At 38.8% G+C, this 15827-nt stretch overlaps 1 protein-coding gene across 3 annotated transcripts in view; it reads left to right on the top strand.

Moving 5' to 3' along the window:
* The window catches only part of SLC44A1 (solute carrier family 44 member 1), a 199143-nt gene that overhangs the window by 41448 nt on the left and 141868 nt on the right, over nucleotides 1-15827 (top strand). The window lies entirely within an intron of this gene.

The raw sequence follows: 15827 nt of genomic DNA, 5'->3' as shown, positions 1-15827 counted from the left end.
CACACTTGGCCCTGACAATCTTTCTGTAACTGTGTTTATACTGCAGTCTGGTTTGCCTTGTCACTCCATCCTGGGCTCCATCCTGGGCAACAGAGTGAGACTTCATCTCAAAAAGAAAAAAAAAAAAAATGTAAAAAAAAAAAAAAAAAGATATTTCTTATTCAGATCTATTTTATATTATATTTTAGTTGTCTGCAACATTATTTACCCTTTTCCCTTGTGTTGCCTACAGAGAGATGGAAAATCAGCACCTTATCTAGCAATTCTAGTAACTTCTGATTTCTCAGAAACATGCTTCTGTTCATCAAATTTCATTATTACCCAAGTCTTTACCTTAAAGACCTTCCACTTTCATCTTGCATATCTGATGTGGTAGCTATATGAAAAGTGTTCATGTGGAGTCTGTCATGAAGTCAGCAGAACTCTGCAGGTGAAGTGGTCAATGTGGACCCTTTGAAGTGTTTTAATGTGATTTCTTTTATACATATAACAAATTTATTGAGATACATTTCACATACCGTACAAAATGATTTTTAGTGTGTTCATAGAGTTGTATAACCACCGCCACAATCAGTCGTAGAACATTTTTATCACCCCAAAAGAAACCCCATCCCCATTAGCAGTCATTCCCCATTTCCTCTCAACTCGTACTTTCTGTCTCTATAAATTTGCCTATTCTGGGTATTTCATATAAATTGAATTATATAATATATGGACTTTGTGCCTGGTTTCTTTCACTTAGAATGTTTTCAAGGTTCATTCATGTTGTAGCATGTATCACTACTTCATTCCTTTTTATTGCAAAATTATATTCTATGCCATGGATGTACCATATTGTGTTTAATCACTCGTCAGTTGATGGGCATTGTATGTGATTTTTTTAATCGCAAAGTAGCACTTTAAGTATTATTGTTTTTGAAATACAATCGAGTGTTTTATAGAATTTAGGTGGAAGTTACAGACGGCTAGGAGAAAAACAGTTTGTTTCTACCTGTTAAATATCACTGCAGGTGTTTTCTTCAAATATCAAGAGTAATATTTGGACATTTGGAAATTACCTTTGAAATCAAAAGACAAAATATGTTAATATGTTACTCTTGGTTATGACCTATAATTTTCCTGTACGAAAAAGTTAACCATGTAAAAAAAAATAATTTGCCCACTGTCTCACGCGTCCGTGTGAAGAGACCACCAAACAGGCTCTGTGTAAGCAACAAGGCTGTTTATTTCACCTGGGTGCAGGCGGGCTGAGTCTGAAAAGGGAGTCAGCAAAGGGTGGTGGATTATCATTAGTTCTTACAGGTTTTGGGATAGGCAGTGGAGTTAGGAGCAATGTTTTGCCAGCAGGGGGTGGATCTCACGAAGTACATTCTCAAGGATAGGGAGAATTACAAAGAACCTTCTTAAGGGTGGGGGAGATTACAAAGTACATTGATCAGTTAGGGTGGGGCAGAAACAAATTGCAATGGTGGAATGTCATCAGTTAAGGCTATTTTCACTTCTTTTGTGAGTCTTCAGTTGCTTCAGGTGATCTGAATGTATACGTGCAGGTCACAGGGGATATGATGGCTTAGTTTGGGCTCAGAGGCCTGACACCTATCTGGCCAACATGATGAAACCCTGTCTCTACTAAAAATACAATAATTACCCAGACATGGTAGCATGTGCCTGCGGTCCCAGCTACTTGGGAGGCTGAGGTGGGAGAATGACTTGAACCTGGGAGGTGGAGGTTGCAGTGAGCCGAGATTGTACCACTGCACTCCAGCCTGGGTGACAAAGTGAAACCCTGTCTCAAAAAAAAGTATTTTTTAGATAAATTAAGCTATAGAACATACTGTGGTATTTTTACTGCAATTCTTATGCCTCTCATTTTCCTCTTTTCCCTCCTTTTTTCCACATAGTTCATTCCACAGTGTCTACACAGGATATGCTAACCACAGTAAACAGAGCAGAGCAAAGTGTCATGGGTCCTGGCCCAACTGTCTGGTTCACATTCCTGCTGTAGTACATACTGACCATTTGTCTTGAGCATATTACTTAGCCTCCTTTGTCTCAGTTTCCTCATCAGTAAAATGGGAATAATAACAACATCAACCTCATAACACTTGTTCTGAAGAATAAATGAGTTAATATAGGCAAAATGTTTGGCACATGGAATATGCTCAACAATATTAGCTGAAATCTGTCTCTCTATGGTATTATGATTTAGTGTTACACAGTCACTTTAAGTACTTGTGTAAAACATCATTTTGGTAATATTCTTAATTTTGATTGATCTATAGTCTTTTTCTACCTTAATATTGTTTTAATTTAAATTAATTTGGCACTAACTGTTTTGATTTCATTTAATGTAACTTAATTTGGGAGAGCTAAGTAATTAAACATGAGGCCAAAGTACATAAGAAAGTGGCAGTCTTTTATTGCAAATATGCATACACTCTCGGACGAGGTTCTCTGGTCCTCAGGTGTGGGGGGCCAGGGAAGTCGCACCGGCGCTCTCGGGTGATGTTCTCCGGTCCACAAATGCGGGGGCCGAAGAAGTCACGCTGGCTCCTGCCGGCGGCGGACTTTTATGCCTGGGAGCTGGAAGGGGAGGAGTTTGGGGCGTGTATGTAGGAGTGGCTTCTTGAATTTCGGTGTCCCCGGCTTGACGTCATTCTGCGCATGTTCAGTTGATTTGGTTCTTTTCCCGGGCGCGGGAAAATCTGTGATGAAGAACCCGGAAACAATGGGGACTGCTCCATCTTGTTCACCTTCCTCCATCTTGTCCCTTTTCCCTCACCCAAACAAATATGCGCAGCTTTTCCTGTAATTTTGCCCGCCCTCAATTATGAACTCAAATGGTTTGTGTTATAAAAGGGAGGACAACCAGGCACAGTGGCCCATGCCTGTAATCCCAGCACTTTGGGAGACCAGGGCAGGAGGATCACTTAAGGCCAGGAGTTTGAGACCAGCCTGGGTAACATAAACGAGACCCCATCTCTACAAAAATAAAAATATCAGCCAGGTGTGGCAGTGCATGCCTATAGTCCTAACTACTCAGGAGGCCACGGTGGGAGGATCGCTTGAGCCCAGAAGTTTGAGGCTTCAGTGAGCTATGATCGTGTCACTGCGTTGCAGCCTGGGTGACAGAACGGGATTCTGTCTTTAAAAACTAAATAAAGTAAAATATGAAAGGAAGAACAGAAAAGGTAGAAACCAGAGATAAGGAAGGTAAATTAGCAAGAAAACAGCAGAAAAGTAAAAGTAGCTGAATCTCTTAAGCTCCAGCACCCTTCCTTTCATATGATAATAAGTTATTTATTGAATGAATGGATTTTTAATAGTTTGGTTGATTATGGGTTTCAGAATTGAAGTTTCCTTCAACTTCTTTTAAAACTTTACGACTTCACAGTCTATATGTGTATCAAAGCATCATGTTGTACACCTTAAATATATATACTTTTTACTACTCAATTATACGTCAATAAAGCTGGGTGGAAAATTTAAGCTGTAAAAAAGGCATTTCAGTTTTCCTCATTGTGTTGTCATTTGAAAGTTACTATTAATTTGTTTCTTACACAATTGTCTCTAAAACTGTGTACTCATTCATTTCTTCTGGTTGTATTTCCCTTACAACTAGTTTTTCAGTTTTCAAACACACATTTTATAATATGTACAATATGGGAACAACTTAAAGATGTTTGAGATGAATATTTGTGGGAACTCACTTTTTTTAATGCTTCATAGGGAAGCGTAGCCCATTGGGAAAAGACGTTAACAATGATTTAGGGCCTAGTCCTAGGAACTTAAAATCATTTATCCTGCAAACAATGCATGGTATAGGGTAGTTGTGCTTACCTTGCTGGTGGGGAGGTCAGTTCAGCTGATCATACTCCTATTTAGAACACTAGCTAGAATTCAAGCCCAGGTTTGTGTTCCTTTCCCTCTACACACCCGTTTACCTCTCTAAATTGCCAGTTTTCCTGCATTCTTCAGGAGAAATCTTGCTCCTACCTGGGTCGTTCTCAGCATACAGCTTTCTTTTTTTTTTTTTTTTTTTTTGAGATGGAGTCTCGCTCTGCCGCCCAGGCTGGAGTGCAGTGGCCGGATCTCAGCTCACTGCAAGCTCCGCCTCCCGGGTTCACGCCATTCTCCTCCTGAGTAGCTGGGACTACAGGCGCCCGCCACCGCGCCCGGCTAGTTTTTTGTATTTTTTAGTAGAGACGGGGTTTCACCGTGTTAGCCAGGATGGTCTCGATCTCCTGACCTCGTGATCCGCCCGTCTCGACCTCCCAAAGTGCTGGGATTACAGGCTTGAGCCACCGCGCCCGGCAGCAGCATACAGCTTTCTAAGGAAGTTCGAAGTGTTCTGATCTCCCATCAATAAGTGTTAGGTAAAATGACTTAAACATTTTCTGGTGGCTTTGATACTGTATCTTTTTATAGGTAATATAATGAGGAAGTAGAAAAAGCATAATCTGGATCAATGGGAGCATATATTTTATATATATATGTTTTTTTCATAATTAAATAGCATTAATGGAAATCAGAATGAGAAAAATGCATTATAAATCAAACTACTTAAAAATTGCATCATCGCTTTCCAGTGCTTATATATTTGCATATTCTCTTTTGCATATTTGTATAATCAGAGCATAGACACAATTTCAAACCATGTTTCTAACACAACTGTTTATTATAATCGTTTTTATATGTTACCATACAGCCTTCATAATTATTTTTATGACTGCTTAATATCCCATTCGTATATTTATTTTCTATTATTGGATAATTTGTAATTTTTTTCTCGTAATAGCATTGTATTGAACATGTGGAGCTATTTTAATGTGTTTTTTTGTTTGTTTTTTGTTTTGAGACAGGGTCTTGCTCTGTCACCAGGCCGGAGTCTGGTGGCATGGTCACGGCTCACTGCAGCCTCCACTGCCCGGGCTCAAACAACTCTACCACCTCAGCCTCCCAAGTAGCTAGGACCACAGGTGTGTGCCACCACACCTGGCTAATTTTTAAATTATTTATAGAGACAAGGTCTCACTGTTGCCCAGGCTGGTCCCAAACCCCTGGGATTAAGCGATCCTCTAGCATCAGCCTCTCAAAGTGCTAGGACTATAGACATGAACCACCATGCCTGGTCCTATTTTAATATTTTGGATTATTTCCTTGGGCTTCTGAAATGTATTGCCAAATTACTTTCTCAAAGTGGTTAACCAATTTACATTGCTTTCAGTTTCTTAACCAATGTTGTCAGCGTTCTGAAAGTTTTTCAGTGGGAGTAGCATCCTGACTATGAACTCTTATTCTCTAATTTCTAGAAATATAATGAGAGAGGTTGGCATTGTCTGCATCCACTTCCCCCAATGGGTGTGTGACCAAATATATTTTGGAGAATCTTAGAATAAAGGCTCGAGAAACCCTGCTTGAAAGACTAGACTTTGTTAACCCGCATTTCCAAAACTTATTTAAAATGGGATTAATTTTTCTCACATAATCCATTAACAAACATCCTTGGGAATTGCCAACCATATAATATCTGCGGGAAAAGGAATCCGCTTATGATGCAATAGATACTTTTTGGGAACAAAATCTTATGCAAGAAAAGCAGTAAGGCTGTCTCTTCTAACATCATGCCACTCCATGGTGAGAGACCTAGCCTGGTTTATTTATTCACTAAATAAATGTCCTGAGAGCCTACTTACGTGCTAGCTGTGGTAACTGTTGGGGACATAGAAGTTAACAAACCCAAGTCCCTGTCCCCAAGTAGACGATAAAGTGGGAAGACTGAACATTATATATGCAACCATTTAGGGGAAGCTTCTGTACACATTGTTTTGCATGGAATAGGTTTTCATTTGAAGAATATTTGAGTGCTTTCTATAAACAATGTTAATCCCTGGGTTAAACAAAAAATAGACACATTACATTTACCATCAAAAAGGTCATCTACTGGGAAAACATAAATAATTATAATATGGAATGATAATTACTGTAATGGTATTTACATAGTGTGCTGTAGAAACACAAAGGAAGGGAACCTAATTCACCTTATGGGTTCCTCCAGTAGGGATTTGGTTCACTTAAGAGTTTTATGCCACTGCCATAGAACTGAACACATACTTGTTTCAGTGCGTGACTGCTGTGAACTAAAAACATCTTAATTGGCAAAGACAATACCTAATTTTGATTTAGAACATAAATTTACCAAAGTCTGCTCACCTATTTGCTATATTATGATCAGTGCAATCTTCATGTTACTTCTGTATAAGTCATTATAAGTCAGTTCTCAGTGTTTTTTATTTTATTTATTTTATTTTATTTTTTATTTTTTGAGATGGAGTTTTGCTCTGTTGCTCAGGCTGGAGTGCAGTGGTGCAATATCAGCTCACTGCTGCCTCCGCCTCCCAGGTTCAAGTGATTCTCTTGCCTTAGCCTCCTGAGTATCTGGGATTACAGGTGTCCACTACCATGCCTGGTGAATTTTTTTATATTTTTAGTAGAGACAGGGTTTCATCATGTTGGCCAGGCTGGTCTCTAACTCCTGACCTCAGGTGATCCACTCACCTTGGCCTCCTAAAGTGCTGGGATTACAGGCATGAGCCACCGCACCTGGCCTATAAGTCAGTTTTTATCTGCTCCATCATGGAAAAGAGAGCAAGGTTGGAGTAAGAATCTTATACTGTGTATGCATGAAATTTAAAAAAATGGTTACAGCATAGCCAGAAAAGTCAGTACACCCATTAACAGTCTGGAAACTGACTATACTGTAGCCGATGGGAGGTGTGAAGTAGAGCTTTGGTCTATCAGTCTGTCCTCAGTATCATCAAGTACTGAAGAAATTCTGACCCTTGTAGAGGTGATAAGAAAAAAACGAAGCCCATGAAAACTATAATTTTAAAAAATTAAATAGTAATTTTAAATTATAAAGGTTGCTTACCACTGATTCAGGAGAAAGACAAGTTAGAGATACTGTTTGAGGATTGCAGACAAGGTTTGTCTGTATAATTTTGATTTTTTCTTTGATAATAGAGGTAAAATATGTTATTAGCTATGTTGTAGAGCAGGATTAACTTGGCCTCTGCCCAGTAATTGTTATGTGTTCATATGCAAGAAAGACAGTCATTGAGAAGTCTGATGCAAGAGAGACATCTTTGTAACAGGCCCACAATTATTTTTTAGGGGAATTGGAGGCAGAATGAAGTCACTGGCAATTTATCTCTCTGTGATCTTTCTATCACTATGTAAATACCTAACTTACAAAGCAGCTCTAGTTGCCATTTCCCCCTTTCTCCTTAAATGGATGAATGTTTGTGATTTTCGTATAAAGTTCATGAACTAAGAAAAGCAGTTGGGCACAGAATCCTGTATCTTTCCACGCAGTGTATCTTATTACCTTTAACTGTCTGTTAAAATCATGCTTTTAGTTTTACCTTTCCATAATGAATTTCCATCACCAGGCTTAGCAAATGAAACAGATTACTTATGGTAACCGTAAGTAGTTATGCACTCCAGATCCTTGACAGAGCCTTCCCAAAGGACAGGCAATGTCTTTCAAAATCCTATTACAAGATTTTATTTGCAGATGCTAAGAACAGAAGGCTAGAGCCGCCATAGTTTATTGCCACTCAACTTCATCAGGTCTGCTCACTCTATTGAAAACTGTGGCAAAAATGATATACATCAACTCTTTTATTTTTTTTTTTACCACTCTGTGCAAATAAAAGCATATTGGGGAATTTAATGAAGCAGTATGTCCTTGGAGGGAGCTTTAAAGATTCTGAATGTACAACTATTTGTCTTTAATACTGGAGGTTTCTGTGTAAAACTGGCAGGAGCAAACTAAAGTCTTCACAGACCAATGTTTGCCACATACACACTTGAATCGCACAAATGTCTATGTAGCGGTGACCTTGGAGATAGATGCATTCAGTGACTAATAGTGGCTTTTGAGGTGTGTCAGGGAGTAGTTAGGACAGTGAAAACTACAGCAGAGCTGCTGGAACTGTGGGACCGTTTTGGAGATGGTCTGCTAACTCAGGAAGTGCAGACTATGATGTTCAAACAAAAAATTGGGGGAGGGGTTGATTACTCAACAAATCACCCATTTCAACCCAAGGATGCATTCTGAACTCTGTGCTTGATGAGAGTACATCTTAGCTTGCTTTGGTCTTCCCAGGTATAGCTGGTTTTTCATCAGAATCTGGGAAAAGTAGCAGCGATGGATCTGTGCTGCAAAGATCTAGGCACACAGGAGGAATAGCATTCCTGTGCTTATCATGAGGTACAGGCTTCAGGTTATATGGGATTCCTGGCCTGCCAGCTTAACTCTCCTTACTAGTTGATAACCTTGTCAGAAGGATACTCTTGATTGTGCTTAAATTTCTAAGCTTCAGTACTTTGTTAGTAGTTAATACTTTTATACCTCCCAGTTGATTAGAAAAATACAAGAATATGGGTGGTGCCGTAGTGGTGAAATGGCATCCCAAATGGTATTGGAATCTGTAATGGTTGGTCCCTTATTTGTTTGCAGGCTTAACCCTGCCCATATACCACTTCTCTTCCTTGAGACCAGCCTCCCAGGCTGCTATTTATTGTTACTTTGAATGTCGGAGAATGCAGTTCTCTAGCCTAGTCTGGGGGAATGCCAAAGGAGCATGTAGTCCTTTAGCCTGTCAGAAATTCCAAGTTGCAGCACCTCTAGATATATGTGACCAGATAGTACTTAACTCATTGTTAGTAGGAATCTCACCAGTGACATCTACATGAAAATATTATTCCAGTAGCTTAGTAAATATAACCCTATACAGTAAGTGTCAGAAAACAAAGGAAGATATTTTTCCTCATTTCTGAGGCTGAAAGGCCTCTTCCTAACTGGAGCCACAAAATCTTTAATGTATAAAAAAATCTTGATATGAAGTGAGAAATGGCTGATTTTTTTTTTTTTAAAGCAGCTTAATGTCCTGTTTGCTACTAAACATTTCTGGGTGTAATAATTCTGATTTAGCAGTCGATATTTCCCCACGATAGCAACCAAGAATTTTTAGAATGTTTTGGGGCACAAAACACATTATATTTTAGACACTGAAAGATCATTTTAATGTTTGCCTCAGAATATAAGCTCCAAAAGTTTATGAGGTAATTTCAACAGTTCTCACAAACGCTTCTTTAATGTTCCCCATGTCTATTCCTGCAGTACCTTTTCTGTCTCTATCTTGGCATCACTCACGCTATCCTAGTAGTTGATTTGTGTCTTTCCCACTTAAACTAGAGCTCAGTGAGGACAGGGGCTGTCTTACTTGTTGTTGCATCTCAAGTATTTTGTGTGGTGCCCAGTATTTATTTGAAGAATCAAAGAAATGCTTAAGAATATTTTCTGAAGCTGGGTGTGGTGGCTCATGCCTATAATCCTAGCACTTTGGGAAGCCAAGGCTTGATCCAGGAGTTAGAGACCAACCTGGGCAACATGGTGAAACCCAACCCATTTTTAAAAAACAATTAACGGAGCATGGTGATGTGTGCATGTAGTCCCAGCTACTCAGGAGGCTAAGGCGGGAGGATTACTTGAGCCTGGGAAATGGAGGCTGCAGTGAACCGTGATTGTGCCACTGCACTCCAACCTGGGTGAATGAGCAAGATCCTGTCTCGGAAAAAAAGAGTATTTTCTGAAAATCAAGCAACTTCATATAATTGACTCTAACCTTTTTATAGCACATTTTCCATTATTTTAAAACCTGGTGTATGAAGGAAAGATTGACAGCATTAGGTAGTACTCTTATTATATTACTTATAAGAATCTTTTGGGAAGCTTTGTACTTCTGTCTTAATTAGGAGAAAGTCATACAGGCAGTAAGCACAGAGTATGAAAAGAGAGCAGGAATATTCAGTCTTTGCCTTTAGATATTACCCAGATGTCTTCTGACTTCCAGGGTTTTGGACCTACCTGCCTCCATATTTGAGACCTAGTTAACTCTTTTTGTATGTAATCTGGATCGTTGATAATGCTTGTCTCATCTTTTGATATCTTCCTAATCCTTCCTGCCTGACCTAATTCTGTGTACTTGATACATAATTGCCAGACCTTTTCCTACTTAATTGGCCCCTTGGCCTTGGCCCACCCTGCCTGCCATATTACTGCCATATTACAGTGATGGCTAATTTGACCTAATTGTTTATAAGATATCACTTACCAAAACTTCTGTGTTTTACTATTATCTACAAATACATTTATTCAACAACTGTGTCTTTATTTGCAGTCACATGAAAATTTAGGTTAAAACATTTTACAGGTTTATTTACTAAAAAAAAAAAATACACTCTTACTATAGCATATCAAATTCACTAGAAGGCCTTGAGTTTAGTTATTAGGGCTCATAGTGAATATGGAGTCTAAGACATAGTAGTACTATGACTTCTATAAGAGATACCATGGAAGCTAAAAAATTAGATATCTATGCCGTACAAAATATAGGAAGGCATGTGAAGGTGTTACACATTGTTCCTCCCTAACTTTAAGGATATAAATGTACAAACAGGAGGTATATGCCAGCTGTGGTCTGACTTAGAATTGTTCTTTAATTCTCCAGTAGTAGTATTAGAAATTACAATTCTGCCTTCTAGATTACTAACCTTGTATATGTGTGCAAAAAAATGCATGTACTGTGGATATTGTTATAGGAATATATTCACACACTTTAAAACATTAAAAAACTTTTTATTATGGAAAATCTCAAACGTTCATTTTAGCCATTTTTGAAAATCTTTAAATCTTTTGTACCTTCAAGTTTGTCTGGTATCAATTCCTTGTGCCTGAAGAACTTTCCTTAACATTTCTTACAGTTCAGATCTGTGGCTAATAAATTCTGTCACGTTTTTTGGTTTGAAAAGTGTTCATGTCTGAGAGATATCTTCTGTCGCATAGAATTTGGGGTTGGTAGTTTTTTTTTTTTCGTTTTCCTTTCAGCGGTTTAAAGATGTCGTTCTGTGGTTTTCTACTTTTCATAGTTTCTAACAAGAAGACTGCTGTCATCTTTGTTTTTCTGTATGTGATGTGTCTTTTTTTACCCTTCTGGCTGCCTTCAAGAAGATCTTTGTATCTTTGGTTTTCAAGGGTTTGAGTATAATAGGTCTAGGGGGTGTGTGTTTGTGTATTATATTTATCCTGCTTGGGATTCTCTGAACTTCTTGGATCTGCGCTTTGATATCTGTCATTATTTTTGGAAAATTTGCAGTCATTATTTTTTTCAAATAGTTCCTCTGCCTCATTCTGCCTTCTTCTTGGATTTCAATTACATATGTCACATTATTTGTTTTTTATTTTATTTATTTATTTATTTTTTGAAATGGAGTCTCGCTCTGTCGCCAGGCTGGGGTGCAATGGTGCGATCTCGGCTCACTGCAAGCTCCGCCTCCCAGTAGCTGGGACCTTAGGCACCCGCCACCACGCCCAGCTAATTTTTTGTATTTTTAGTAGGCGGGGTTTCACCGTGTTAACCAGGATGGTCTCGATCTGCTGACACTGATCCACCCACCTCGGCCTCCCAAAGTGCTGGGATTATAAGCCTGAGCCACGGCACTCGGCCACATCATTTGTTGTTGTCCTGTAGTTCTTGGATGCTCTATTCTGGTTTTTAAATTTTGAGTCTGTGTGTGTGTGTTTCAGTTGGGATAATTTCTGTTAACCTGTCTTTGAGTGTAATGATTATTTTCCTTGCCTGTGTTTAGTACACTGATAAGCCTGAGAAAGGCATTCTTCACCTTTGTTACCATGTTTGTTTGTTTGTTTTTAGCATCCCTGGATCCTGTCTTATAGTTTCTGTTTTTCTGCTACAGTTTGAGGACTCAGGTTTCAGACATAGATTTTCCACTTGTTTTCTTTGATTTTTGTTTTCCTATTCTATAAAATAGAAAAGTCAGGAGTATATAGTAATTAACAGAATTGTTTTAGGAATCAAATGCGGTCATAGATAATATAAATGTATGCCCTTGGGCAAGCCCCTTCCCTTCTCTGGGTCTTAATCACTCTCACTAAAGGCTTGTATTATATGATTACTTTGGTACTATTTAGTTCCTAAACTGCAAGATCCTGTGAAGGGGAGAGACCTAACATGTACTGAAAGCCTGGTATTAATCTCATGTAGAATTTGAGAAAGGGGTAAAATCACATTTAAAAAGTGCTATTGCAAAACAGTTTACTTTTGCTAGGTCAGACAGCATTAAATCCTGTTGCCACTTGGATAAATCTGTTAAAGAATTATTAAAAATTTTCAACTCTTGGGTTTTCTGACTCACTTGAGAAACTTCATGGCTCATAACACATCTCACTAGCTTTCCCTGTGCCAATAGGATTTAAAATTATTGAGTTGGCTCCCAAATTTTTCAATGTGAGGAGAAACTAATTGAGGTTATTGCTTTTTACTAACTAGTGTAAATAAAAAATAGTCTTATTGGAATAGGCTTTGGAGTCACAGAGAGGGGGGTCAAAGACTGATGGTGCAGGTGTGAAACCTTAGGCTGATTATTTAACTTCTGAGCCTGAGTTTCCTCATCTGTGAAATACAGACGACACCTACATCAGCTGTTTTGAATGTAGAAGACATAATGTGTGTAAAGCTTTGCGTCTAATGTCTGATTAATAGTAATCAATAACTGATGGCATTAACAATGGCAGCTAAAATGAAATATGCCACCATTAAGTCAAAATTTTAGTAAGTATAAGGGAAAAAGAGTTTACTATTCTTTATATCCTTTTTAGTGAGAAAGTTCACTTGGTAAAAGGATATTTTAACAATAGCGAGAGGGTTAACTGAAAAGTATTGATGAATAATAGTAGTAACAGAGAATTGAGTGCATGCTGGGTGACGGGTGCTCCCATTTACTCTTCAGAACATCCCTGTGAAGTAAGCCACCCCTCCTCTGCTAAGTGTTCCTTTGTCAAGTGAGGGTGATCATTTTTGTTATTCCACTCTGCTTTAGACTCTGTCAACATCTTTTATATGTAAGTCCTACCCTCGCTCCACTTCTCATTCCCAGTGAGAGAACGTGTATTTGGCACAGAAGTGGCCCACAGCAAGTTGAATGGACTTGTTGAGATGTTGAATCTTTGTATTTTGCTGGTCAAGAATGAAATATCTCTTTATGTTATAGATGAAAATTTAGGCATTAATGAACTGAATGTTGGTCTAAGGTAAAAATACTAAGAAAATAGTTGGAGATAAAGAAACTGCTCAACCAACCTGAGGCCTTCCCCTTTCTTCCCTCCCCATACATGCTGTTTATTAAGACAAATAAATATAGCATTTCAAAGTAGCTTTTGCTTTATAAATTACCGTAGAGTAAATATAATGAATATCAAAGATGGGTCCAAATTCTGTGTTTGGAAGCAGTTTTACTGTAATGGGTATTATTCAAGACTGAAATTATTTAATACAAAGAAACATTCTTTATTCACACTGTGAACAACTGTCTTCCAAAATACAGACCACAATACAGGCATTCTTGTATGAATAATACAGAGAATTAAGTCAAATTATTTTGCAGTTTTTTCCAGTCATAACAGTTTCCACAAAAGTGCATTCCTGATCATAGGTTTTAGAGTTGGAAGGAACCTAAGAGATCCAAACTAACTCTTTTCTGCCACCCAGAGAGATGAAGCAATTTATCTAAAGTCATGTAGCTAACTAATGACAGAGCCAGGGAGAGAACCAGTCCTTCATCTATTATGCGACAGTGCTGCATTGCTCTGGAAAAAAATACTGCCTACTCATTCTTGGTTTTTAATGCTAGTTAGAGTCTTAGGGTAAGGTTTTTTTCCATGACTAACTAGTGCTCTTTTGTTTTCTGTGTGGGTGTTTGAGAACAAGCTAACTGGTTGTGTTTTTTGTTTTGTTCTGTTCATAACAATTGTACAGTGTAAGGCAATAACAAAGCATTTGTTTGGTTAACACTTTAGGGGTTAGGAAGAAATTGTTTTAACTCAAATTCTCTGCCCTCATTGTTGATAGGCAGATATTTTAAAGTTGTGTTTTTTAATCTGGGATTTGAATTCCCTAAATTCTTATGAAAATCATGTGAATATCTGCTTACTTTTTTTTTTTTTTTGAGACGGAGTTGCACTCTTGTTGCTCAGGCTGGAGTGCAATGGCGTGATTTTGGCTCACCACCATGTCTGCCTCCTGGGTTCAAGTGATTCTCCTGCTTCAGCCTCCTGAGTAGCTGGGATTACAGGCATGCACTACCACACCCAGTTAACTTTGTATTTTTAGTAGAGACGGGGTTTCTCCATGTTGGTCAGACTGGTCTCGAACTCCCGACCTCAGGTGATCCGCCCGCCTCAGCCTCCCAAAGTGCTGGGATTACAGGCATGAGCCACCATGCCCGGCCTGTGCTTACATATTAAGAAAAGAATCTGTAGTTTTCATCAGGTTATCAAAGATACATAGTTCAATACTGTGGTTTTAGAGGGAGAGAGAACTAAGCCTGTTTGCACTCTATATATACTAATTGTACTAGAGGGCTCCCTTATCTCCAGCCCCCTCCTGCTGGTGCCCTTTCCTCCTGACAAGCCTTTTCCGAATAGCTTCCTGGATATTGTCATGGAAGCCACTGGAGGCCTCAACCTTCTCAGAGGAACCTTTCCCATAGGTTTCCCAAGGATACCTTCTTTCTCCCTTCGCTACTTACTTTTTCCAGGAGAGGGTGTGAGACTCAGGGATTTTTGTTCATTAGAAAGCTCAGGGGGCTTATTTCAGTTAGATTTCCATTAAAAGGGATTTGTGAGCTGACCCGAAATCCTAAGACTATTGAAATAAGAAAAAAAAAATGCAATTGGTATTCCAGTCAATACTTAAGTTAACTTTTAGAATGCTGCTAGTTCTGTAGTTCAGGATTCTTTGTGTTTGATCTAGAAACTAACATTTTCTAGGAACAAAATGAAAATACATGGATTATTTAGGAGTTGCACAGATCTGTCTATAAAAACTGATTTTTTTCTTCCTGAATTTTATTTGATTTAGAAAAATCTACCCCTGAATAGGAATCTGGTTTTTTTTTTTTTTTTTTTTTTTTTTTGAGCTGGAGTTTTGCTCTTGTTGCCCAGGCTGGAGTGCAGTGGCACAGTCTTGGCTCACTGCAACCTCTGCCTCTTGAGTTCAAGTGGTTCTCCTGCCTCAGCCTACCGAGTAGCTGGACTTACAGGCGCCCACCACCACGCCCGGCTAATGTTTGTATTTTTAGTAGAGATGGGGTTTCACCATGTTGGCCAGGCTGGTCTCGAACTCCTGACCTCAGGTGATCTGCCCGCCTCGGCCTCCCAAAGTGCTGGGATTACAGATGTGAGCCACCGGGCCCAGCCTGAATAGGAATCTATTTTGATGGGCATCTTTCCTAAAAGAGAACATATATATAAACAGCACATTCTAACTTTTTTTTTTTTTTAAGTTTAGCGTCTGGACACACAAAGAAAAAGCTAGTATTAAGACTGAAGTTGGAAGAGTGTATTCATTTATTCATTCATTTTTTAAAAGCCCTCACTGAGTACATATTATGAACCCTCAGGCATCATGTTACATGCTGAGAAATAAGCCTGGTCTCTTCCCTTATGAAACTCATAGTCTGCTGGGACACAGCATAACAAATAAGAATGACAATTTAGCCCACTAAAAACTCTAATATAGGTACCAAAAAAGCAATGAACTCAGGACTGGCCCTGGCCAGGAAGAGGGGTGGGAGTAGGGCCAGTGGAGTTATTGCTGTGGGGGTTAGCATAAACGTCACAGAAAAGATGACAAATATTTGAGTTGTGTCTTAAAGGTTCAATAGAAACTTGTTTGGCAAAG

Source organism: Theropithecus gelada, chromosome 15, assembly GCF_003255815.1.
Source record: "Theropithecus gelada isolate Dixy chromosome 15, Tgel_1.0, whole genome shotgun sequence".
In the NCBI taxonomy this organism is placed as follows: Eukaryota; Metazoa; Chordata; class Mammalia; order Primates; family Cercopithecidae; genus Theropithecus; species Theropithecus gelada.
Note: the sequence above shows the minus strand (reverse complement) of the source record. Positions and strands in the feature narration are given on the sequence as shown.